The sequence below is a fragment of the Cryptomeria japonica genome, chromosome 11 (assembly GCF_030272615.1).
Source record: "Cryptomeria japonica chromosome 11, Sugi_1.0, whole genome shotgun sequence".
Lineage (NCBI taxonomy): Eukaryota > Viridiplantae > Streptophyta > Pinopsida > Cupressales > Cupressaceae > Cryptomeria > Cryptomeria japonica.
Window position 1 is genome coordinate 2400572 of NC_081415.1, and position 26451 is coordinate 2427022.

At 39.2% G+C, this 26451-nt stretch overlaps 1 pseudogene; it reads left to right on the plus strand.

Annotated features, from left to right (window-relative positions):
- Nucleotides 1–24058, plus strand: part of LOC131075193 (bidirectional sugar transporter SWEET5-like) — a 39232-nt pseudogene extending 15174 nt beyond the window's left edge.
- The last annotated feature ends 2393 nt before the right edge of the window (nt 24059–26451 follow it).

A 26451-nucleotide genomic window follows, 5' to 3' on the forward strand; every position in this document is an offset into this window, starting at 1 on the left:
GACCAAAATCATGAATGAAGATTGTTATCGACACGACCAAATTCGAAAGCGAGACAACTGAAGAATGTAGAAGAATGACTCGATGCTCACAAATGATAAAAACCAAGTGCGTAACATAGGAGAAAATGTTAATGCGACGCAAAAACCTAAAATAAGGCAATGCGCAAATGTTAAAGTATGACTCCGCAAGCATTGACCATTTTTAGGTGTCTACATTTTGCCCCTCTTTGAGACAATGCGATTTTAAGCGTTGTTTCAAAGAACAATAATGAAAATGCCCCAGACAATAATAATGACATATGCATGCCCCCTCGAGGAATTGGCTGGAAAAATTCAGAAAAGAGGCCAATTAATCGATAAGAATGATAGAAGATGATAGGTTCGAACGGATTGCCAAGACTGACAGAAGAAATGTTAGTAAGCAGAAATTAGACAGACGACAGGTAGAGATGAAGAAAAACTTGCTTTCACCAATGCACAGAAGTAAGTGAGAACCTTTATTTTAATGTAGCAAAATGGATGCGTAGCATCATGGCATTGAAGGCCAGAGCTGAAATGCAACCCTTTTTGCAAAAGATAGACACATCACAGACAAACAACAATCACAACAAAAAAGAAAGGGACCATGAACCATCCCGGTCACTCTAAATCATGCAGTGACATCATCGAGCAACATAGGAACATGATCGAAGCCAAAGGTAAATCAGTAAAAAGATAAGATGCGCAAATTCCAACAAATCAAACAAACATCTTGATCTTCATTGTCAAAAGTTGAAAGTGCTGATAGGACGATCATGCTGTCTGGTTTCAGGACATGCGGTACCCCGTCTAAGACAGGACACAGTCTGGTTTCACGTTTTTGATATGCTTGAAAATGTGTCAGGGCTGTCTGACGTTTCTCATCTAACATCTCAAGCTGATGCAACCGAGAGACTCTGTGTGTCTCATCATCAATTAGATGTTGCAAGGAAACTTGCAAGGAAGGAATCTCCACCTCCAAAGGTAAAATAGTTTCCGCACCATACACCAATGAATAAGGTGTTGCGCCAGTAGGTGTGCGGATAGAAGTGCGATAGGTCCATAGTGTTGGATTCAACTGTACATGCCAATCTTGACCAGCGTCATTGACAACCTTCTTCAGGATCTTGATAATGGTTTTATTTGATGCTTCAGCTTGACCATTCCCCTGTGGATAGTATGGACTGGAGAAACGGTGTTGGATATGAAACTTTTCACAAAGTTCTTTAACATCTTTATTCTTGAAAGGATGACCATTATCTGTGACTATGGCAAGGGGAACCCCATACCGGCATATGATATAATTCAGCAAGAATTTTGAAATTTGGACACCAGTGATATAGGTCATGGGGATAGCCTCGATCCATTTCGTAAAATACTCTGTGGCTGTAATGATGAACTTGTGTCTATTTGCAGATGTCGGGTGAATCTTGCCAATAAGATCTAATCCCCATTGAGAAAAGGGCCATGGAGATATGACAGAATGAAGCTCTTGAGCTAGTGCATGAATGTAATTTCCATGGATCTGGCATTTGTAGCACTTCTTAACAAAATCATGAACATCTTTTTCCAGAGTAGGCCAATAATACCCAGCACGAATCAACTTTTTGGCTAAGCTTAGACCATTGAAATGGCCCCCACATACACCATCGTGAACCTCGTGTAAAGCCATTTGTGCTTCGTCAGAATCCAAACACCTAAGGAGGGTATGGTCAAAGGAACGACGGTAAAGGGTGTCGGCGATGATGACATATTTGGCTGTCTGTCGGATAAAGGCTCGACGCTGGTTAGCGGAAAGGTTAGGTGGTAAGGTTTGGGATTTCAAATATTGATATACGTCATTGTACCATGGGGAGTTGGGACCAACAAGAACACACATCACATCGGCTGTCGGAATGTCAAAAGAAGGAACCAGCAATTGTTCAACTAAAAATTCACATTTGTCCATACTGTTTGGCAGATTTAGCATGGAGGCGATCATAGCCATCGCATCTGCCGACTTATTTTGCATTCTTGGAACTTGACTGAAATGGATAGCCATGAATTTGGTCTTGAAGAAGTCTACCATATGCTTATAGGGAATAAGCTTTTCATCTTTTGTTTCGTAGTCATCATTCACTTGTCGGATGAGTAATTGAGAATCTCCATAGACTTGTAAATGCATGATATTCTAGTGGACCGCTACTCGGAGTCCTATAACCAGTGCTTCATACTCTGCAATGTTATTGGTACAGTGGAAAGTTATTCTATAGGACTTTGGAATAGCATCACCTTGAGGGGTGACAAACAAGATGCTTGCTCCGGACCCGAACTTGGTATGGGATCCATCAAAGTATAACTTCCATTCATTAGAGGACGTGAGAGCAAAGACTGATTCATCTGGAAAATCAGTCAACATGGGATGATCATCAAAAATAGGAGCCTCGGCAAGTTGATCTGCTATGACTTGTCCTTTGATGGCCTTTCGCTCCATATACACAATATCAAATTCACTAAGGATCATGACCCACTTTGCTAGGTGACCCGTCAAAGCTGCTCGGCTAAGCAAGTATTTTAAGGGATCAATTTTTGCAACCAACAATGTTTGGTGACTTAACATATAATGTCGGAGTTTCTGCATTGCAAATACCACTGCTAAGGATGCCCTTTCAATAGTTGAATAATTTAGCTCATAGCCTACCAGTGTCCGACTGATATAATAAATGGCTCGCTCTTTGTTGTTCTCATCTTGTTGGGCCAAGAGAACTCCTAATGCCGTTTCAGTTGCAGAAATATACAATAAAAATGGCTTCCCTTCTATAGGAGGCATTAGAATAGGTGGCGACAGCAAATAGTCTTTGAGAGTTTGAAAGGCTGATTGACATTGCTCAGTCCATTTGAAAGCGACACCTTTGTGCAGTAGATGTTGGAATGGATGACATTTGTCGGCCAACTAAGCTATGAAGCGGTGGATTGACTAGAGCTTTCCTTGCAGACTTCTTAATTGCCAGAGGTTTGAAGGTGGAGGCATATCCATTATTGCTTTAACCTTGGTAGGGTCGACCTCAATGCCTCTGTGAGAAACAATGTACCCTAGTAATTTGCCAGCTGTGACACCAAAGACACACTTCTTTGGATTGAGTCTGAGTTTGTAGGTCTCCATTCGGTCAAAGATTGGGCCCAGGATGGCTAAATGACTATCTCTGGTGACAAATTTGCATAACAAGTCATCAACATAGTCCTCCATCAAAGTATGCATGAAATCATGAAAAATTGTTGTCATTGCTCTTTGATATGTTGCGCGTGCATTTTTAAGACCAAAGGGCATCACATTCCAACAGTAGGTACCCCAAGCATAGGTGAATGCTGTCTTATGCTGATCTTCAGGAGCAATGCGAATTTGGTTATAGTCGGAGAAACCATCCATCAATGAAAGCATCTCATATCCAGCCATCATGTCCACTATGATGTCTATGTTTGGCAATGGAAAATCATCTTTAGGGCATGCTTTATTGAGATCCCTAAAATCTGTGCAGATTCTAATGCCCCCAGTTACTTTTCTAACTGGTACTAAATTTGAAATCTAGTCTGCATAATCAATGGGTCTGATAAAGCCCACATCTAGTAATTTTTTTTAGTTCCACTTTGACCAAAAGAGCCACCTGGGGATGCATCTTTCTAAGTTTATGTTTGACAGGTTTGGCATCGGCTTTTAGTGGCAAATGATGAAGAACTAATTCTGGATCAAGGCTAGGCATATCTGCATAGGACCATGCAAAGCTGATCTTCTTCTCAAGAAAGAAATTGACAAAATCTATTTTTTCCTGTTGTGATAGAGAAGCAGCAAAATGAATGACCTTAGGGTTGTCAGGTGTACCCAAATTGATCTCCTCGGTCATTTCCACAAGCAATGTTGATTTGTCCTGACTTGATAGGGGTATGTCCACTCTTCCACCTTTGGGCGCCTCAGAGAGGTTTTCACCTGCAGGTACGTCTTTTATTTTTACTTTTGTATGATCAGAGAGTGCCTTACGGTTTTCACTCAAAGATCTATTCTTTTGATTTTTTACTGTTTCTTTTCTTTTTTCATTTTGATGAATGGAAGAGGGAGTTGACTCCCCAAAATATGTCGTAGAATCCAAGTCAATAGCAAATCCTGCCTTATGATCACCTTGTGGTAGGCCTTCCCGTAGTCCAAGGAATTCTGCAATTGCTTCATCATTTTGAAAACAGTCCAATGTGAGTGGTTCTTGTTGGTCATATTGGATAAGCTGGGGATAAACGAGGGGCATGTCATCATCAATTTTAAGGAGGGAGAGGACTGAGATAGTAAAGATGTGAATATCTGTAGTATCATTGTCTGAACTACTAGAATCCGATTCGGATCTTGGGTCCCAGAATGCCTTTATCCAAGCACGAGGACATGTTTTAGGAAGAGGAGTTATTTCATGTTTGTCTTCCATGGGCAAATTATTAGGGTCAAGGAAAATATTATCAAGGGCATAGGAGCTAGAAGAAAAAGAACTCCACTCCCATTCATTGGAATCCGTTTCGGGTCGGGTATCCTCAGGTGTTATTTCATCGTCAGAGTTACGCCATTTTTCACACATGGGCACTTTGGTAGATGTGGATCCAATTCGTAACGGTACAAATCCTAACCCTAAAGTTGGAGGTCGCCTCTTGGGTATGACAGGTTCTAGCCTTCCATTGTTTTTCAGGCCTAAGCCACTGCAGCCATCATATCCTTTCTTTTGTAGCATAGTGAATCCTTTGCCGTAGCGTTCCACTGGCAACCTGACAGGTGGGGTCTCAGTTGGATCTTTGTAAAGCCAATCTATTACATTATCATCTACAGTTTCTTTGTCAAGTTCTCCCCATCTTGTAAATGTAGTGGGAGGCTGATATTGAATAATGACCTTAGGTTCCTTTTGCAATAAATGCGATTTTCCATATGATTTTGGAGATATTGGTAAATTCCCAATGAGGAATGTTTGATCCATTGAATATTCTCCACACCCTTGGTCCTGTATCTTCAATTTTCCTTTGACAGCATCTAATAATTCATTAGGATCCACATAGCTATGTGATTTGGCCTCTCTATTAACTGGGACTTGCTGCTGAGGGGTATCCTTTAGAGTAGCACAATATTGAAATGGATTAGGATCTCCTGGAATTGTTATCTCAGTTCCGTTGTAAGGATATTTTAAATATTGATGATAGGTGGATGGAACTGCTTTCATTGCATGGATCCATGGACGGCCAAGGATCATATTATAAGGGAGATCAAGGTCTAGGACTTGCAGGAAAGTGTTTTCTATCACTGGACTGACTCTGATAGGCAATGTAATTATCCCTTTGGATGGGTGCTCAGCATCATCATATGCTTTGATTGTTATTCTTTTTGAAGCATCAATGTCATTTTCTATATATCTAAGGGCAATAACCACTCTCAAAGTACAAATATTAAGACCTGCTCCGCCATCTATCAAGACTCGTCGGATTTTGCAATTATGAACAAAGACTTCAAGGTGTAAAGGATCATTGTGAGGGAGCTTATCAGGTGAGATATCATTGTCAGAAAATGCGACATTTTGGGAAACAGCTAAATGTCCAATCCGGGCTTGAAACTGGTCAACATCAATATCTGTTGGGATAGTGGACTCAATTAAAGCTTTATCCAGGACTGCACGATGCATGGGAGACATTTTCAACAACTCAAGGATTGATATTTGTGCAGGTGTCTTTCCTAGATGGTCCAAAAGATTATACTGACTTGTAGGAGTTGGTTTGGGAGGAGCTGCAGGAGCTCCTTTCAAGACTATTTTGGATCGACGAGTGGTGACCGTGCAAGAAGGCTCTTGTTCCTTTATTCTCAAGGTGGAAACATACTCATTTGACGTACGAAAACAATTAATGACATTGTTATAACCGGTATTTGCATAATTGGCCATTTGAGCAGAGTTGGAAGAAGACGCTTTACCCTTGTCATGATCAAGCAAAGGAGTTTTGAAAATAGTATGATCAGTGTTAGAGGTCAGATGGGGTGGATCTACCTCAATTACTCCTTGCTCTAATAAATCTTGAATCATATGTTTCAATTGAAAACATGATGCAGTTTTATGTCCTTTGGACCGATGATACTCACGGTACGCATTATCATTCCACCAATGCGGTTTTACCGCTGGTTCTGCCTTGATATCTGGTAGCTTAATAAATTTTGCTTGTATCAATTGTCTCATTACTGATTCAATAGGCTCTCCCAATGGTGTAAATTGTCGAGGAGGCCCATCCCACGATCGGAAGGGTTTGCGCTGCTGGTTTTGTTGTTGACCTTGTTGTTGATTATATTGTTGAGTATGCTGTTGTTGAGCAACATTGCTCACTGGTGCTTGATTTTGTTCCATAGTTGACATATTAGGAACACTCAATTTCTTGATTGTGAATGGGGGTTGATTTGCATTCACCGCTCTTGCATCAACAACTCCATCATTAGTGACATTCTTGTTCTTATACCAAAATCTATTTCTGTCCCCTGAATAATTTGTGTTATCACTGTCTTTATTGAGCTTGATAATTCCTTTAGCTACAAGAGCCATTTCAATGCTCATTCCTTTCTTAATGAGTTTCTCTATAGTACTGGGACTTTTCAATTTTAGCTCAGACATCATTTCTGGGACCAAATTTTGGATAAACAGATTCACTTGTTGTTCTTCAGGTATATCGAGAGAAGAATGACTATACAAGCTTCGCCATCGTTGCAAAAAAGTCACTAATGGTTCACCTTGCTTTTGCTTGGTATTGCATAAATCTGACATAGTCACATCACTGTCAATGTTAAACGTGAAATGAGATAAAAACTTTTGAGCCAATTCCGACCAAGTCTTTATATTTCCCGACAGATGCGAATACCAATCCATGGCTTGTCCCGTAAGACTTCGGGCAAATAATCGCATTAAATATGTCTCCTCATAGCTCACTTCAGTACATGCCATGAAAAATGCTCGAATGTGATCTTTTGGATTGCCATTCCCTTTATATTTCTCAAAATTAGGTGCCTCAAAATGTTTAGGGAATGGAGGCATGTATACGCTCTTGTCAAATGGATTAGGACATAAATCTTGATCTGTATACAACTTCTTTGTTCCTTTGGTTTCTAATGCGTCAACTTTTCGTTGCAACTTCTCAAGTTGTTGCGCAATTGTATCAGATTTTAGAGGTCCATCATTAATCCCAATGGGTAGTCTTTGTCGATACATCATGTTTCCAATTGGTTGTTGATATTCTGAAATGGCCGTTTTTGGTATATAAAGTTCTTGGTACATCTCTTGTTGTTGCAGTTGTGCTATGCCTTGATATCGACCTTGTTGTGCTTCTTGTAGCCTGGGTTGATATTGCAATTGAGTATGTGGTTGATATTGCATAGGCGCAAATTGCGGTTGTGAAGTAGGATAGCTTGTTTGCCTTGGCACATATTGAGGCACATGTTGTTGATGTTGACGAATCGGAATTTGTTGACTTTGTGCCAATTGTTGTCACGGTGTATATCCCATCATTTGTAAAAAACTTTGTTTAGGTGGTTTTCGTTGCTTCTCCTTAGGATGGGATATGGCACTTGCATTAACTTGCTGTGTTGTTTGTCCAATCCATTGTGATGGTTGCAAGTTTGCATTAACTTGTAATGGTGCCGAAGGCGCTGCAATTTGTTGTTGAATGTGAAATTGTTGTTGTTGCACATTGCTAGTTTGCACATTCGATTGCACCTTTTGTGTATTACTCAATTGTTGCAACAATTGTTGTTGGTGTGAACCACTATCCGTAGCTCTTTGTGTCGCCATTATCGAAGGATTTTTCGCAATAGTGTTTGGCAAAGATATTGAACTTAACGGGACATAAGAACTTTGTTGTATCATGGAATTGCTTTGGACATTAGTGATATTAGGCATTCTAGTTGTGAAGCTTTCCTGCATCTTAGATTTTGATCCAACTTTATGCATGTAAGGAACCACTTCTTGTTGAGGGACAGCTGTGAATACTTGCGTGTTCTTCATTTGATCTTGTGTTACAGGTGTTGTGTTGAATAATGGATTATTTATTGTCTCAAATGGTGACTTTTGAGGAATATTCACTGTCAATGCCTTTGAAGCACGTTTTCTCATCAAGGTAGGTTGAGTTGCTTGTTGTGCATTTTCTTCATTTGGATGTGGAAAGAAACTTAACAACTCACCGCCTTGTTGTTCTTGCACATTGATTTGTTCACTTGAAGAGGTCACATTACTCAACATGTTAAGATACTTCTGTGGAAACATCTTAAAGACCTTGTTCAAGAACTTATCCATCTTTTCTGTTATCTTTGGATCTTGAAGGAACATGTCAACATCATCAGAAGCGTTAGAATCAAATGAAGAATCTGGTTGGACATTTGGGTTCGTTTCTTGTTGGATGCCTTGATCTGAACCAAATCCTTGTGAAAGAGTTTGTTCTTCATATAATGTTTGAGTTTGAATGTCATGTTGCAGGTTTGGTTGATTCCAATTGAAAGGTGCACTTCCTCTGGGAGTAGGTGGAACACTCCCATGTCCTGGTTTCATAGGTACAAATACTAGTTCATATAATGGAGGTGGCCCAAGTTGAACCATTCCATATGGTGGTAAAGATGTATTTGATGAACCTTCGATTTGCACTATTTGACTAGTTTGAAACTGCGAATTTGCTATGTTGTCCATGGGTTGATACGTTGGTTCACCCATCTTTTTAGATTTTGATCTTGTCTCAACAGGCATGTCACTTATGCAAAATGTAATATTTTTTGGAATTTTCCAAGGACAATATATGGTATGCAACTAAATGCCAACTTGAATAAATGAAAATGCAATCTATGTTTTTGGTTGTTTTTGGAGATTTTGACAAACTTATGAATGCAAATCTAAAAGAGACCCTTAGGAAATTGGAATGATGTCTAGACCTCAAAGGACAAAAAGGACTTAAGTGACAAAGGACAAGATGACAATGTCTCCCCTATATGCTTGGATACTAAGCTAGGTTTGACGAAATGACATGGATGACAAAAGGACAAAGGGTTTGATAAGGTCTAGACCTCCTAACAATGACTTAGGGTTTATCAAAGATTTGGATTACTCAAGTATGACAAAACCTAGTTTGAGACTATATGCAAAAGGACAATTAATATGCAAATGACTAATATGATATGATAATGACTTAAGCTTAATGAAGAGACCTAAGGTATGCAAATATGAATGTATGATAATGGTATTACTCTAATGCAAGAGGACACATGCAAATGGATGACCCTTATTGATATGCAAAGGAGTATGACTTAGGTGAAACCTAACCTTGGTACTTGACAATGAACTTTGTAAAATGCAACCTAGGATGAACCTAAATGTAAGTGACATGAATGTTGAGACAAGATTTTGAACAATGTTTGACAACCATGTTTGAAAGTGTTTTGAACTTTGAACTTTTGTTGGATGAATGTCTCTTGTGTTTAATCTTATGTTGGATCAATTTGCCTTGTTCTTGAAACGAGATACAATTCAACTTTTGACAAGCAAAGAATACAAGATATTTCAACTTAGTCTCAAGACAATCATGCTCATTGACACATTTCTTATGGTAGGCAAGGACATTAGGTACTTGAGAGGTAGACTCATTATGGGATTCAAGGAGAATACAAAGATGCTTGACCCCACAGGCTCCCCTCCATGGCACTCACTTCTCAGGGCAGCCAAGCATCAGTCCCCATGGAAATCTCCCCATGGCGAACTCAGTATCTCTTCCAAGTATCCGAACTTGTCCTTCTCAAGCAACTAGAAGGGTTTTTGGCCTCTAAAAACAAGGTGTTTAGTCAGGATTTCTGTTAAGCATTACTCCTTGATGTCACGCAAGCGTGATTGAGACATTAAGCCCACCAAGATACCAAACAAATGTAGTCATGCAAGCACGATTTAGACCATGAGGCCCTACTTAGATGTTGATATGAGAAAGAGTTCAAGGGTCATCACTTCCCAAGTAACTGCAATTCCCACGTAACCCTTCCTTCAAGGCTTTCGCCCATCAGGTATTTGTTTATAGTGAGTTATAATGCCAAGGTATTCTAGCCGTACTCACTTTGGGTCATTACCTTCTCATGATTATCACTTGCTTGCAAAAGCAAAGTGGTCGGGAAGGCAGGCCCTCTAAAGGTGACACACAATCAAAGACACGAGCATGGTATCAAAGATCTAGATTTCTGATCACCCTAAGAAGGATGAGAGCATACTCTCCTACTCCAATGTCACATTCAACAATCAAAGCAAAGACATGTTCAATCCAACCTATTTAGAAATCACTAGGTGCCTAAAACATTAAAGGCAAACACCAAGTTTAGTTGTTTCTCCAAGGCAACCTGCAAAAACCCAAGTTAGAAGTTTGAGGTGTTTATTCTTTGACTATCGATTCTGCATAAAACATGTTAGTAGTTTGATTTGTTGTCTTTTCCATGCATATGCCAAGATGCTGCACAGATAATTAGTACCAAAAACCAAAAAGCAGAAAACAACTTTCAAAACAAACAATTTTTTAAGTAAAACACTGCATTTTTACCTCTGTTTTGGACTTTACATAGGCACAGAACTCAGGACATAGGCGCAGAATGCATGACACAGGTGCATAATGTCTTCAACACAGGCACAAGTTGCTTCACATAGGCGCAGGTTGCTTCACACAGGCGCAAAAGTCTCCAGAAAACCCTGCACGACCCTGTTTTTGGGTTTTTGGCCTGCAAATCAACTTGAAAGCACTCAAAAACACCATAAAGGGGTTAGATGGTTAGTGTTCACATCGGGTTCACCAATTAATGTAGCTAGGAAATAGGAAATCATCACAAACAATATAAAAACTAATCTAGCCCAATCACGAAAGCTCAAATGTAATGATCTATCCTAAACACACTCAATAGAGACATGAAGATAAAACATTCAAAAAGATTATGCAAACCATATGTAGATCTGGATGCTTCCTTCATGCGGCTTCATTTTTCTTCTTTCCTCTTCAAATAGTTTGGTTGTGGATCTCACCTACAAGTGCACATATATGGTTGAAAGCAAGTAGGTAAGAAAATTGCTCAAAAGTACTCGAAGCGTGATTGAATAGAAATTCGATAATCTGATTAGGGGTTCAAAAATATGATCAATTGGGGCCCTTGATTGAAGAAATTCATCCAATTTATAGATAAATTGGAGAAATTACAAGATTAGCATGAAAGATTCAAATGGAAACTACAAATCAATATGACAAATTATGACAAATTTATGACAAACTATGCACTTTCTATGCAAAATTTATTGATTGATGATTTATGACAAAATTATGACAAATTGCTATGCAAGGATTTATGACAAGATTTTGAAATAGAAATAGACATTTAGGAGAAATTAAAAAATTAAGTTGGAAATAATGACTTGGAAATTAGGTAATTGATGAAAATTAGGTAAATTAATTAATAATTTCTCATTCATTAATTAATTTACAAAAATAGGAGGAAATTACTTAGCCAATTAAATAAACATTTAATTGTGATGAGAAGACTTAGGATAAATAAATAATTTATTAATCCTAAAGGGAGAAATGACAAACAAGCTTAACTGATTAAATCACGAAACCCTAGAAGATGAATTAACAATGCAAAGATGACAATTAGGTCTTGATGAAAGACAATTGATGTTGATTTGATTATGATCATGATTCTGATAAATGCTTTGATTGATAAATGCGTCGAGGAACAATGACAAATTGATCCAAATTGACATGATTGAGAAGGACGACGATCGATGACAAATCAATCGCAAAATGACAAGATTAACAAGGACAAAGATCGACCAAAATCATGAAAGAAGATTGTTATCGACAAGACCAAATTCGAAAGCAAGACAATTGAAGAATGTAGAAGAATGACTCGATGCTCGCAAATGATAAAAACCAAGTGCGTAACATAGGAGAAAATGTTAATGCGACGCAAAAACCTAAAATAAGGCAATGCACAAATGTTAAAGTATGACTATGCAAGCGTTCACCATTTTTAGGTGTCTACAGTACAATTCATTTGTAACAGAGGCACACTCACAATCTAAAGTTGCAAAGCCCTGTGGGAAGCATCAAATTAGAAATTTATTAATCTGACTCATACTATTGTCAAAAGCATCAAAGATGCTACTGCTAGAGAACACCATGCTCCATTGTGGAGAGAATATTAGGTGCATCTGATGTTAGCATCTGAAAATGAAACAATGTTATTCAATTGCCAAAATCTAACTGAATTTATTTTATAAACCATTAATGAATAAAAATAGACAAGGTTACCTGAGTGAAAGTTCGATGACCACTTTGACTAGTAGGTGTTGATGTTGAAGGCCCAACATTAACCTATTTACCTGACTATCAATGTCAAATGTTTGATTCAATAGATCATCTATCATGACAATTTGATCCACTGCAGATGTGTCCTAGCCACATGCATTTGAATCATCTTCATGATAATAAATACAACAAGACCCACAATTTAATCTCATTAATGCACAAAGGAATATGTATCATCACCAAGAGAGGGTCTCGTCAACAACGAATGATCTAGCATGAACCTGTATTTTTAAGAATTGTTAGTCTACACATAAAATGCATGGATGAACATAACAGATTTATGATAATCACTTCAACTGAAATGCATGATAATAAATGAAATGGTGGGATCATATACCATAAAAATACGTCCCTTCGAATTATATCAACAGAACCCACTATGTTGACGCAAAAATCGTAATGTGATACTACTGTATATCATCAAAAAATACCTTCATGAGCATAAAGGTTATGCGATTATAATATCATAAAAAATTATCAAATAGTGTTCTCTAATAACAAAAATTGTAAAGCTCATCAAATGCATGATAATAAGTCATGTTGCAAAAATATGTCCCTTCCAATTATATCGAGTGTACTCGCTATGTGCATGCAAAAACCGTGTTGCCAAAAAAAAACGTTCATTAATAGACCTGCATTTTGAACACATCCTTAATATACACGTAACAAACTTGAACATTAAGGTTTAATGATCATTGTTTGAAATGAAATGCATGATAAAAAAATAAGGCACCATTAAAGACCTAGTACTCAAGTGTGCCTAAAGGGTCATCTCTTTGTTTAAGAGTATCCAGTATTGCTTCATGATCAGCAGTAGTCACTGTCCATAGCTCTTTGGTCTTCGGTTTTTCTTGATGCTTCAACAACTTGACATTTGTAGCTAGAATAAGGTGTGAATACATTATAATGGTTTTGTGTCTCTCATAGTCTTCAAATGCAGGTATGCCATTCTTTCTAATCATGTATGTTCGCAACCAAGTTCCCACAACAACAACTGAACCTGTAGGATATGTGAACCCATCATCATCTGTCACTAGTTGTGTTAACTTTTGTTTTCCCTGTACACATCATGCCAACCAATATTCTGATCTCTCTTCATTCCCTTGCAGTGCAACAACTGCAAAAACATGTCCTGGTTGTACAAGATCTGATAGATGATCATACTCAAGTGAACTTTCCATGTCATCGTTTGATAAGGATATTATTTGAGATAAAGGAGTTAGATAGTGGGGAACCCACGTATCAACCAACTCACTTGACTCACACTGATCCCAATCACACCGAAGACAACTCTGACAAAAACAAGCCAATGCTCGTGTCCAAATGGTCCATGTACTTGCATCTGAGCTGAGAAATGAATACATCTTTGAAGAATCTTTAATTGTTTGACAATCCAATCTATCTCCCACTGTTCCCTCCTCAACCAACCAAAAGAATCTGCTCACTGCTGAATAAAGAGTACCTCCATGTGACAATGCTGAACTACACCAATCAACAATAGAACGTGCATCAGAGAAATTTGCACCTGAAATCCTCAATTGCTCCTTAACTAGAGCTCTCTTCAAACATGCACCTGCTCCATCATGCTCTCCCTTCCCATGCCCCGCCTCAAAAAAACACCAAATATGAGGTATACGCCTCTCCACATGCATTCTACTCAACCAATAAAACATACGCGCATTCTTGAATTGACCCGTACAGTTATCTGACCATATTATATGTCGGTCAATTGCAATATCTTTCTCATGCAAGAACTCAAAAAAAATCTCGAAAGAATGTTGCACATACTCGGAGGAGTGTGATCTATCATCGCTCATATAAAAATGATACTCCCTGATTATCTTCCTGTCCTCTTCTGTACTATCAGGAGCATGTCTATATGTAATGTGAACAAAAATAGCAATCTGGACTGAATTGTAGTACTAAGACTGTACCTCATTCTATGGTTGCAATGTATAGTTCTCTACAAAATCAACCACCGATACAATAGTGCCAATCGGGAAAGAGTTCTTACACATCCTGAACTGTTGATCCAACCAGTGAGACCTATGGGTGTGCCTTGCATACTTGTAGAAAAGATTTTCCTTAAAATCCAAAATAAAATCAGCAATACTCACTTCTCTTGAGACTAATTCGCATCTAGAACCTTCACCTCCACTCTTCACAATATATTTCACTGTCTCATATCTTTTTTTCTCAACATAATTATTTCCAAACTCATGTTCTCTACCCTCATGAAAATATGAAACAAACTTTGACAACCCACCGCATTCTGAGCACTACTCATTCAAACAATAATTCGTATAGAAATAGCAACCATCATCTCTAGGGCATAAAAACAGATCTTGCAAGTCTCTTGATGATCACGGAAATAACATTGCACCACACTCCTGCAACATCTCATTAGTATGCATCGTAGAACGAATATGACATAAAAGTTCATGGTACATTGAAAACTCCACATGGTACTTGCAACAACAGGTATTGCGAATCTTAAGAGGAACACAATAAAATGGTTTCAAAGATTCAAAGGCCCTTTGTGATAGTTGCAAAGTTGGATGTAATTCACAAAATTTTTTGTACAACATTGTTTGGCTTGATTCCAAGAAATGTTTGGGATGCGGTGTGCGGTCTCGGTTGCCGATTCTTAATTTCAAAACGTCCTTTACATTGGGTGACACTCTAGAATTAGAGTGCCAAAATTGTTGAATCTCTTCCTTCACATTGTCAGTCAACTTTCTATCAACACGTGGAAGCCTCCCACCAAATGCCCATGTATCTTGTTGAAGTGGATCGTCAAGTCTTTGTCTTCATGCAAGTGCTCTATCCAAAGTTTTACGGTTTATGTTAAAATCAACACAACTTTGTCTCATTTGATGAGCCTTCCTCAATTGATGGCTTACTAAGGAGGTTGTAATCACTCTTCGAGCAGCTCTCTTATCTCTTTCTTTGGTATTCTTTCCAATAGAATTGAGAGCATCAAATAGATTTTTTGCAATAAGAGAATTTCTCTAGGTTTTCTTGTTCATACGAATCTTCAATTTGTTTAGCAATGGTCTCATCTTTATCATCTTTAGCAATTGAACAAAGAGTTGGCATTGCTTGGTCAATGTCTTATTGCTAAAATTTTGGTTGAAAAGTTTTGTAGCCCACAACCGAACAATTCTTGTTGACCTCTTGCCTTCAAGATTCGCAATAATGTTCTCATCGATTTCAAATAACCATTTTGGGGTTCTTGAAGGTCTTGGATTTGGAATTTGTCTTTCATCCATGAGAGGGTCTTCATTTCTAAAGTAATTAGGTGTTACATATGGTTCACTTGGTGAGGCAATTCCACCTTCAATGTTAAAGTTTTCCACATTTTCACCTCCTATGTCAAAATTTTCCACATGTTGAGCATTTTCATTATCACTTTCAACATTTTCAAAATTTTCAATATTTTCACTTTCAAAATCTACATTTTCATTTTCAATAACTTGTGGCACATTTTCCACACATTGAGCATTTTCATTGTCACTTTCAACATTTTCAATATTTTCACTTTCAAAATCTACATTTTCATTTTCAATAACTTGTGGCACAATTTCAATTTCAATTTCCTCTTCAATTGAAGTAACATTAGCAATATTTAACATACCTTGTCTTCTCCTCCTATGACATTCTCTATCTCTTTCTCTATACACTTCAACTTGGTCATTTGAAAGTTTTCTTTTGCATTTAGAAATTGGACGACTACTACTCCCCATTTCCCTCCACACATATGCTCCTTCATGATTGACAATGTAAGTTTTCACTTTAAGAATCTCCCAAAAGCACTAATTTGTCTCTAGCTATCTGCAACCCCATGATCGTCGATAGAAAACATAGGACCCAGACTGTCGGCCCTTGGAATCAACAGAATGGCCCACAAACCCTTTTTTTTTTGGTTTCTAGTACCAAAATCGGATATCCGATAAAATCCGATATCCGATTTTATCGGAGATCCGATTTTAGTACAAAAATATGTGGTCCCCCAAAAAAATTCCCATTGCCGCCATTTACGAACTAAATTGCCACATGGGAGAAATCCGATATCCGATTAAATCGGATATCAAATTTTATTGGTCATATTTTAGAGAGAGAGAGAGAAGGAGGAGAGGGAGAGAGGGAGAGAGAGAGAGAGAGAGGAGGAGAGAGAGAGAGAGAGAGAGAGAGGAGGAGGAGAGGGAGAGAGAGAGAGAGAGAGAGAGAGAGAGAGAGAGAGAGAGAGAGAGAGAGAGAGAGAGAGAGAGAGAGAGAGAGAGAGAGAGAGAGAGGAGGAGAGGGAGAGAGAGAGAGATAGAGAGAGAGGAGGAGAGAGAGAGAGAGAGAGAGAGGGAGAGAGAGAGAGAGAGAGAGAGAGAGAGAGAGAGAGAGAGAGAGAGAGAGGAGGAGGAGAGGGAGAGAGAGAGAGAGAGGAGAGAGAGAGGGAGAGAGGGAGAGAGAGAGGAGGAGAGGGAGAGAGGGAGAGAGAGAGAGAGAGGGAGAGAGGGAGAGAGGGAGAGAGAGAGAGAGGAGGAGAGGGAGAGAGAGAGAGGAGGAGAGGGAGAGAGAGAGAGAGGAGAGGAGAGAGGAGAGAGAGAGATGAGGAGAGGGAGAGAGGGAGAGAGAGAGAGGGGAGAGAGAGAGGAGAGAGAGGAGGAGAGGGAGAGAGAGAGAGAGAGAGAGGAGGAGAGGGAGAGAGGGAGAGAGAGGGAGGGAGAGGGAGAGAGAGAGAGAGAGAGAGAGAGAGAGAGAGAGAGAGAGAGATACAGGAGGAGAGGGAGAGAGGAGGAGAGACAGAGAGAGAGAGAGAGGAGGAGAGGGAGAGAGGGAGAGAGAGAGAGACACACACACACACACAATATGACCCCTAACAACATGATTTGGTGTCTTAAGGGGTCTGATGGTGTCGTTAGGGGTCATATGGTGTCCATAGGGGTCATATGGTGTCCCATGAACCCTTATGACCCCTTAGGACACCATATGACCCCTAATGACACCATATTGGGTCGCTTTGGGTCATATTGTGTCCTAAGGGGTCATATTGTGTCTTAAGGGGTCCTATGGTGTCCCAAGACACCATATGACCCCTATGGACACCATATGACCCCTAACGACACCATAGGACCCCTTAAGATACCAAATCATGTCGCTAGGGGTCATTGTGTCCTACGACCCTATACGACACAATATGATCCCTAACGACATGATTTGGTGTCTTAAGGGGTCCTATGGTGTCGTTAGGGCTCATATGGTGTCCATAGGGGTCATATAGTGTCTTGGGACACCATAGGACCCCTTAAGACACAATATGACCCCTAACGACACAATATGACCCAAAGCAACCCAATATAGTGTCATTAGGGGTCATATGGTGGCCTAAGAGGTCATAAGGGTTCATGGGACACCATATGACCCCTATGGACACCACATGACCCCTAACAACACCATAGGACCCCTTAAGACACCAAATAATATCGTTAGGGATCATATTGTGTCATACGGGGTCGTAGGACACAATATGACCCCTAATGACATGATTTGGTGTCTTAAGGGGTCATATGGTGTCGATAGGGGTCATATGGTGTCTTGGGACACCATAGGACCCCTAACAACACAATATGACCCAAAGCGACCCAATATGGTGTCATTAGGGGTCATATGGTGTCCTAAGAGGTCATAAGGGTTCACGGGACACCATATGACCCCTGTGGACACCATATGACCCCTAACGACACCATCAGACCCCTTAAGACACCAAATCATGTCGTTAGGGGTCATATTGTGTCCTACGACCCCGTAAGACACAATATGACCCCTAATGTTATGATTTGGTGTCTTAAGGGGTCCTACGGTGTCGTTAGGGATCATATGGTGTCTTGTGACACCATAAGACCCTTAAGACACCAAATTGTGTCGTTAGGAGTCATATTGTGTCCTACGACCCCGTAAGACATAATATGACCCCTAAAAACATGATTTGGTGTGTTAAGGGGTCCTATGGTGTCGTTAGGGGTCAGATGGTGTCCATAGGGGTCATATGGTGTCTTGGGACACCATAGGACCCCTTAGGACACAATATGACCCCTAATGACATGATTTGGTGTGTTAAGGGGTCCGATGGTGTCGTTAGGGGTCATATGGTGTCCATAGGGGTCATATGGTGTCCCATGAACCCTTATGACCTCTTAGGACACCATATGACCCCTAATGACACCATATTGGGTCGCTTTGGTTCATATTGTGTCCTAAGTGGTCATATTGTGTCTTAAGGGGTCCTATCGTGTCCCAAGACACCATATGACCCCTATGGACACCATATGACCCCTAACGACACCATAGGACCCCTTAAGACACCAAATCATGTCATTAGCGGTCATATTGTGTCCTACGACCCCGTACGACATAATATGATCTCTAACGACATGATTTGGTGTCTTAAGGGGTCCTATGGTGTCGTTAGGGGTCATATAGTGTCTTGGGACACCATAGGACCCCTTAAGACACAATATGACCCCTAACGACACAATATGACCCAAAGCAACCCAATATGGTGTCATTAGGGGTCATATGGTGTCTTAAGGGGTCCTATGGTGTCCCAAGACACCATATGACCCCTATGGACACCATATCTCCCCTAACAACACCGAAGAACCCCTTAAGATAGCAAATCATGTCGTTAGGGATCATATTGTGTCGTACGGGGTCGTGGGACACAATATGACCCCTAACGACTTGATTTGGTGTCTTAAGGGGTCCTATGGTGTCCATAGGGGTCATATGGTGTCTTGGGACACCATAGGACCCCTTAAGACACAATATGACACCTAACGACACAATATGACCCAAAGCGACCCAATATGGTGTCATTATGGGTCATATGGCGTCTTAAGGGGTCCTATGGTGTCCCAAGACACCATATGACCCCTATGGACACCATATGACCCCTAACGACACCATAGGACCCCTTAAGACACCAAATCATGTCGTTAGGGGTCAATTGTGTCGTAGGACACAATTGACCCTAACGACATGATTTGGTGTCTTAAGGGGTCCTATGGTGTCGTTAGGGGTCATATGGTGTCCATAGGGGTCATATGGTGTCTTGGGACACCATAGGACCCCTTAAGACACAATATGACCCCTAACGACACAATATGACCCAAAGCGACCCAATATGGTGTCATTAGGGGTCATATGGTGTCTTAAGGGGTCCTATGGTGTCCCAAGACATGATATGACCCCTATGGACACCATATGACCCCTAACGACACCATAGGACCCCTTAAGACACCAAATAATATCGTTAGGGATCATATTGTGTCGTACGGGGTCATAGGACACAATATGACCCCTAACGACATGATTTGGTGTCTTAAGGGGTCATATGGTGTCGTTAGGGGTCATATGGTGGCCATAGGGGTCATATGGTGTCTTGGGACACCATAGGACCCCTTAGGACACAATAGGACCCTTTAGGACACAATATGACCTAAAGCGACCCAATATGGTGTCAATAGGGGTCATATGGTGTCCTAAGAGGTCATAACGATTCTTGGGACACCATATGACCCCTAACAACATGCTTTGGTGTCGTAAGGGGTCCTATGGTGTCCCAAGACACCATATGACCACTAACGACACCATAGGACCCCTTAAGACACCAAATTGTGTCGTTAGGGGTCATATTGTCTCTCTCTCTCTTTCTCCCTCTCTCTCTCTCTCCTTCGTTCTCTCTCTCTCCCTCTCTCCCTCTCCCCTCTCTCTCTCTCTCCCTCCCCCTCCCTCTCTCTCTCTCTCCCTCCCCCTCCCTCTCTCTCTCTCCCCCTCTCTCTCTCTATCCATCTCCTCCTCTCTCTCTCTCTCCCTCTCTCCCTCCCTCTCCCTCTCTCTCTCTCTCTCTCTCCTCCCTCTCCTCCTCTCTCCCTCTCTCTCTCTCTCTCCCTCTCTCTCTCTCTCTCTCTCTCTCTTTCTCCCTCTCTCCCTCTCCTCTCTCTCAAAAATATGACTAATAAAATCCGATATCTGATTTAATCGGATATCGGATTTCTGCCATGTGGCAGTTTACCAAATAAATGGCGGCAACGGGAAATTTTTTAGGGACCGCAAATTTTTGTATTAAAATCGAATATCAGATAAAATCCAATATCCAATTTTTGTAGACAAATTTTAAAATTACCAATTTAGGCTCGGGAATGCTTTGGTATTTGGCTTGGAAGTGACAAGCCTGGAAAGTCAACTGAAAAAACGTGTTTTTCAATATTCCTGGATTTTCGAGAATTTACACTGGTGGCTGACGACTTTTTTTGTAACCAAAATTGATAAAATGAAAAGGGTTTTTTAAAGACGTTCCCAGCTTTCCAACAATATAAGGCTTGTCTTATTTCAACTTTAATAAATTATTATTATTTATTTTCTAATTGAATTCTGACAATAGTCCTGATTGATATACTGATTGAAAAACACTCATAACTTTCAAAAAGTATAACATTTTTTGAAACCGAAACATGCGTCACGTCCTATGCTTCTCTACTATAGGGAAAAATTAAAAAAATTAAATTTCATAAAGTTTTGACCAAGTTATAGGAGTTTTTGAATTTCTAAAAAAGTTGTAGTAAAAAATTCATAAATAATTATTTAATTTAGAAAAAATAAAAAAAAAATATGTGTCACATCCGGACATGAGTCTAATACTTATATTATAAATATTATAAAAAAATATTAAGATTTGGTTGTGATTAGGGTGGTCAGACATACATCTACTTCTTATTTTTTTCCTGAAATTTTAGTACCACTGCATTGAAATTTGAAATTTTCATCAAATAGGATTTTTTTTTTCCAAAAAACAACTAGTAGCTTAGAAACTACATTCAATTTTCTATATATTCTCTTCTTACATATTTTAAAAATAATGTTCACAACTTATTCAAATTTTCATGTCAAGTTGCATAACTCTGATTTTTTGAAATTTCATTGCCACTTAAAGGCCTCTTTTGGCACACCATGATACTGCACATACCCAAGGACTATTTTGGATCTATAAGAGGGGGGAAGAGGTGCTTTTTTGGTTCTATTTTTGGGATGGCTACCCTTCCATTATTGATCAGTTTTCTAATTTAGTGAATCTCTGCGAGGGGTTCCTTGATGCAGGATGGTCTAGAGTGAACGACTTTAAGTCTGTTTATAGGTGTGGGCAATTGGAGATGGTGCAATGGAAGGTGCCTAATGAATGGTCGGTTGTTAGTATGGAGGAAGACTGCGCTGAAATTCATAGAATTTTGGCTAGGAAACACTGTAATTCCCTTAAGGATAGGGATAGACTTTATTGGTCCCCGAATCCTAAGGGTGTTTTTACTGTTGCCAGTGGATACTAGGAGTTGTTGTCATGTAGATTGGAGGGGAGGGAAGTGCATTGGTGAAAATATGTTTGGAACAAATTCTCTTGGTTGAAGTGTAACTGTTTTGCCTAGACTTTGGCTTTGAATAGATGTCTAACATGGGACAATATTCACAAGAGTGGGTTCAATGGTCTTTCCATCTATATTTTGTGTGGTAATGGGGAGGAGGATTTTTCACACCTGTTCTTCAGATGCCCTTTCTCGATGTTGATCTGGCATGACTGGTGGGGGTTTGGAAACATCCTTGTGTTCACGTGGATTCTCTGGTGGAGTTTTGGAGCAGTTTGGGCAGGCCTCCTATTTTGTCCTCTCTTCTCTAGATTGTGTGGCACATTGGGCCCATTTTCATACTTTGGCAGATCTAGCTAGAGAGGAATAGGAGGATCTTTTAGGAAGTCAGATTGATAGCTCAGCAAGTGTGGAATAGAATAATTGGAATGATCCAGGAGATGGTGGAAGCTAAATGTGAGGTGAATTTTTGTCTAGACAAAAGAGAGGTTGAAATTGTGAGTAGGTTAGGTTTTCAGAAGATGTCTCTTGTCTCTTCTTGTGTCAGGAGAGGTAGACGTGCTATGAAGAAGGTTCAAAGAGTGGGAAGATGGTTGCCCCCTTAGGGTGACTCCATTAAGATTAACACCGATGGCTCCTCTCGTGGTAATCCGGGACCTGTTGGGATTGGAGGTGTTGGTAGGGACCATATGGCGGATGTGGTTTTCTTCTTTTCAGTGCATAAAGGGCAGTAAGATAATAATTTTATGGAGGGATAAGCAATTTTCTATGCCTTGGAGCATGCATATGAGTTGGGGTGGCGTAAGGTTATCTGCGAATTGGATTCACATATTATTGTTAATCTGTTGATTGAGAAGAAGGTGAGTAGGATTAATTGGCAACTGGCAGGGATTTCTCACCAGATTTTGCAAATTAGTACTATCATGGACAAGGTGTCTTTCATCCACATTCTTCGTGAATGGAATAGAGCAACTGATTGTTTGTTTAAGTGGGCTTCGAAACATGGTGATGATTGGAAAGTTGAGGGTTGGAAGCATCTTTCCCGTGTTAGGATTTGCATAGGATCTTTGCTGAGGATATGGATAGTTATAAAGCTAGTTGATAACTTGTTTAGTTTGGTGTTCTCTTCTAGAACTGGAGCTTTGGGGCTTTGGTTTTCTTATGTAATGCTTGTTTCTGATTATTAATAAAGTTTTTATCCCTTTATTCAAAAAAAAAAAGAAAGATAGATGATGTAGCAAAATATTCTCCAATGTTTGCAAATGGAGAAGCAGGGTTTCCATATGTTACGAGGATTTTGAATTGTGCACTGTGGGTTTTCTACAGTTTACTTATTGTAAAACCGAATTGCATACTTGTGTCTACCATAAATGGCATAGGTCTCAGCAGGGTTTCCATATGTTACGAGGATTTTGAATTGTGCACTGTGGGTTTTGTACAGTTTGCCTATTGTAAAACCGAATTGCATACTTGTGTCTACCATAAATGGAATAGGTCTCAGCATGCAGATTATATACACAACTATCTTTTTGGTTTTTTGTAAAGATAAAGAGAGAAGGGTGAGTATTTTGTAGGGTTTCTGTTTAAATTTTCACAAGATATTGCAAAGTAGATGATTGGATGATTCATGTTCTGTCCTGTTTGTGTTACAGATGAAAATGTGGTGGTAATCATTTTGATATCTTCATTCTTTGTGATTGTTGCATTTTCTTCACTTTTGATATTTCATACTCACACAGAGCGATACAAAATCGTAGGGGCCATGTGCATTTTATATAATGTGTTAATGTGTGTGTCACCATTTGTCTATTATGGTAAGCAGCAATTTTTCTTTTCCTCAATCATAGTTAAAAATTAACTTTATTGATCATGAGCACTGATGAATAATTCCGTACTTTTTATTCATATAGAAGTCATTAAGGTGAAGAGTGTGAAAAACTATATAAATCCTGGTCTGTCTTTTATTATGTTTGCTAATGGATTAATTTGGATTGCTTATGGAGCCATACACTTTGACATAAATATTGGATTGCTTATCAATATTTTCTCCATCTGATGGATCTGTTTTCTTATTATGCTGATGTTAAAAATGCATGCAGCTTGCAAACGGATTGGGAGCTCGTTTGCTTCTGTACGCCATTTATTACAGTAGCACAGAATTTACTGATGATGATCAGAAAGACGCCATTGAGATGGACAAGTCTGAGGCTGGACAAAAATTTAGGGAAAAATTGCATTAAAGAGAACTCTCTTATTAGCACCAATGATATTACAAAACCCAGCTTGCAGAGCTGTGAAATTCCTGCCAAGTGCTGGCAGGATGTTTTTGTTAGTTGAAGGTAATTTGCTTTCGGCTTGTATACTTAAAATTTTAGGATTCTTGATTACCTTTGTTGTTTCTAAGATATGAAATGGGTGATTATTAAAATGATTGTATATGCTGAATTGAATGGAAATAAGTATATAATGAGTATATTAAGAGGACAATATTTTATAAATTAACCATTAGGTTTGTGTTGTTTTATTTTAAGATCGAAGCCTTACTATTATTAGTGCTGTCAGTAGCATCCATTTCATTTTCTAAAGAATGAAGAATTACAGACCAAAACCAATTGTGGTTGTCCTGCAATCTTGTGCTATTTAAACGTAAAAATAAAATATGGGTGCAATGCAGCTCTTGTTCAACATTTGCACTAAATATCGAACTATCGAAAGCTTATCAGTACAGAATACAATTAAAGAATTTTTATAAAGAAACAGATGACAAACGTGATCTCATTATTTATTGAAACTTTGAACAGCATGTTTACAAATGAAAGACATTGCTAATTCCACGTCTTTCTATTGAGAAGAGGAGTGAGTGAAGGTGATTTGCCATAGAATCTGCTCAAACTCCTGTACGTCTCATGGAATAGCCAAAACTCCAGTTTGGTGGAAACCATATTCTTCTCTCGCCTTTTCAAGAAGATTGGTGAAAAGAGGATGTGACAAGTAGAGTATGGGAATTACAAATTTCTTCCCTTGTTCTCCAACACAGATGGGCACACGTCCTTTCTTTCTCCAACCAAACCCAAATGCAATTGCAGACCTCCTTTCAACTTCCTCTGTGTCTGACTCTACCCAATTGATGAGTCTGACTCTACCCAATTGATGGGGCTGACACGCCTGTACTCACATTTAATGGAGTGGTGCGCAATGCTTTCCCTCACCATTTTGAATGTCTGCGTCACAGATTTGGTATAGTTTTTGAGCTTCATGGCTCAAATTCTCGTATACAACAAAATCAACAGAGCTGTCAGGCTTGTTTTTCAGTATGGCAGAGTGACATTCCTCAGATACTTATAGAGGTTTGTGTGATACGTCTTTTTCTATTTTGGGATTATTTATTTATTTATCTATTTAATTTTTTTTCAATAACTACAGTTCATATTTTAGATAAAAATTGGTTTAATTATAATAACTCACTCTTAGTCTTTTGCATATCTTTTTTTAACTTCTTGATTTTCTTTTAATATGGCATAATGTACATGCAAGACTTATTTGGCTTTGTTGATTTTTATTTAAATTTTTTTAACCATTGATTTTTAATATTATATTCTTGAATAATATAGTGGTAGGAATTATTTCTTGATTTTCTTTTAATATGTCGCAAGGCGCATGTAAGACTTATTTGTCTTTGTGACTTTAAGTTTTTACTACAATTTTTTTAACCATTGATTTTAAATATTTTATTCTTTTTTTTTTTTTTATTAGATATCTCGAGTCCAAAAAATGGACCGAGAGTTTATACAAAACTAGGGAGCGGAGGGCAGGGCCTCAACCGCCAAAATGAGGAGCCAGAGAGAAGGTTATATACAATTATTCCTTTAACCAAAAAAAGGAGACACAGCAGAGTAAATCACTATTGGAGAACCTCATCCTGGCCCTCCAGCCACGTGGTCCAGCCTTGTTCTCCTTCCATCCAAACCACCTTCTTTCTTGCTAGGATCTGGGAGCACATCTCTATTTTGTTGAAGGGAGGAGGCTTGTTGTCCTATAGATCCTTTATTAGCTTCTTCACTACCTTATCAAAGGAGGTCTGGTTCTCAGCGAGCCTAGCCCATTCATACCCGTCTTGCATCTCGTAAACAAACATGGTCGATCTGCCATCTTTCAGGAATCCCAGTAGCTTGTTTCTCTCGAGGTTCATCAAAAAACAAACCTGCACAACAATTTTGTAATGTTTGAGTTTTTAAAAAAACTCAGTACGTTCCCTTGTAATACTCTGGAACTTCTCCTCATTTCTAAGTTTCCAAATAAACCAGAGGATGTAAGAAGATAAAATTTACCAAACTAGATTAGTATCCTTCTTCAGTCCATGAAGAAAACCAGTAACTATATCAAGAGTGAAAACAGATATTGTAATAGAAATTCCAAACAGAAGCCAAATTTCTCTAGCAAAGGGGCACTCAAAGAAGATGCGACGCATGGTCTAAGGTTTTCTGCAGACAGAACACCGGTCATATGCAACTGATTTATTCCTAATAGGTAATCTGTCCAAAATAAATTGCCATCTGAAGCATTTGATCTTATGGGGAATGGGGGACCACCAGAGCTTCTCAAAAGTTTTCTACCAAGTGTTGGGGGTGTGATT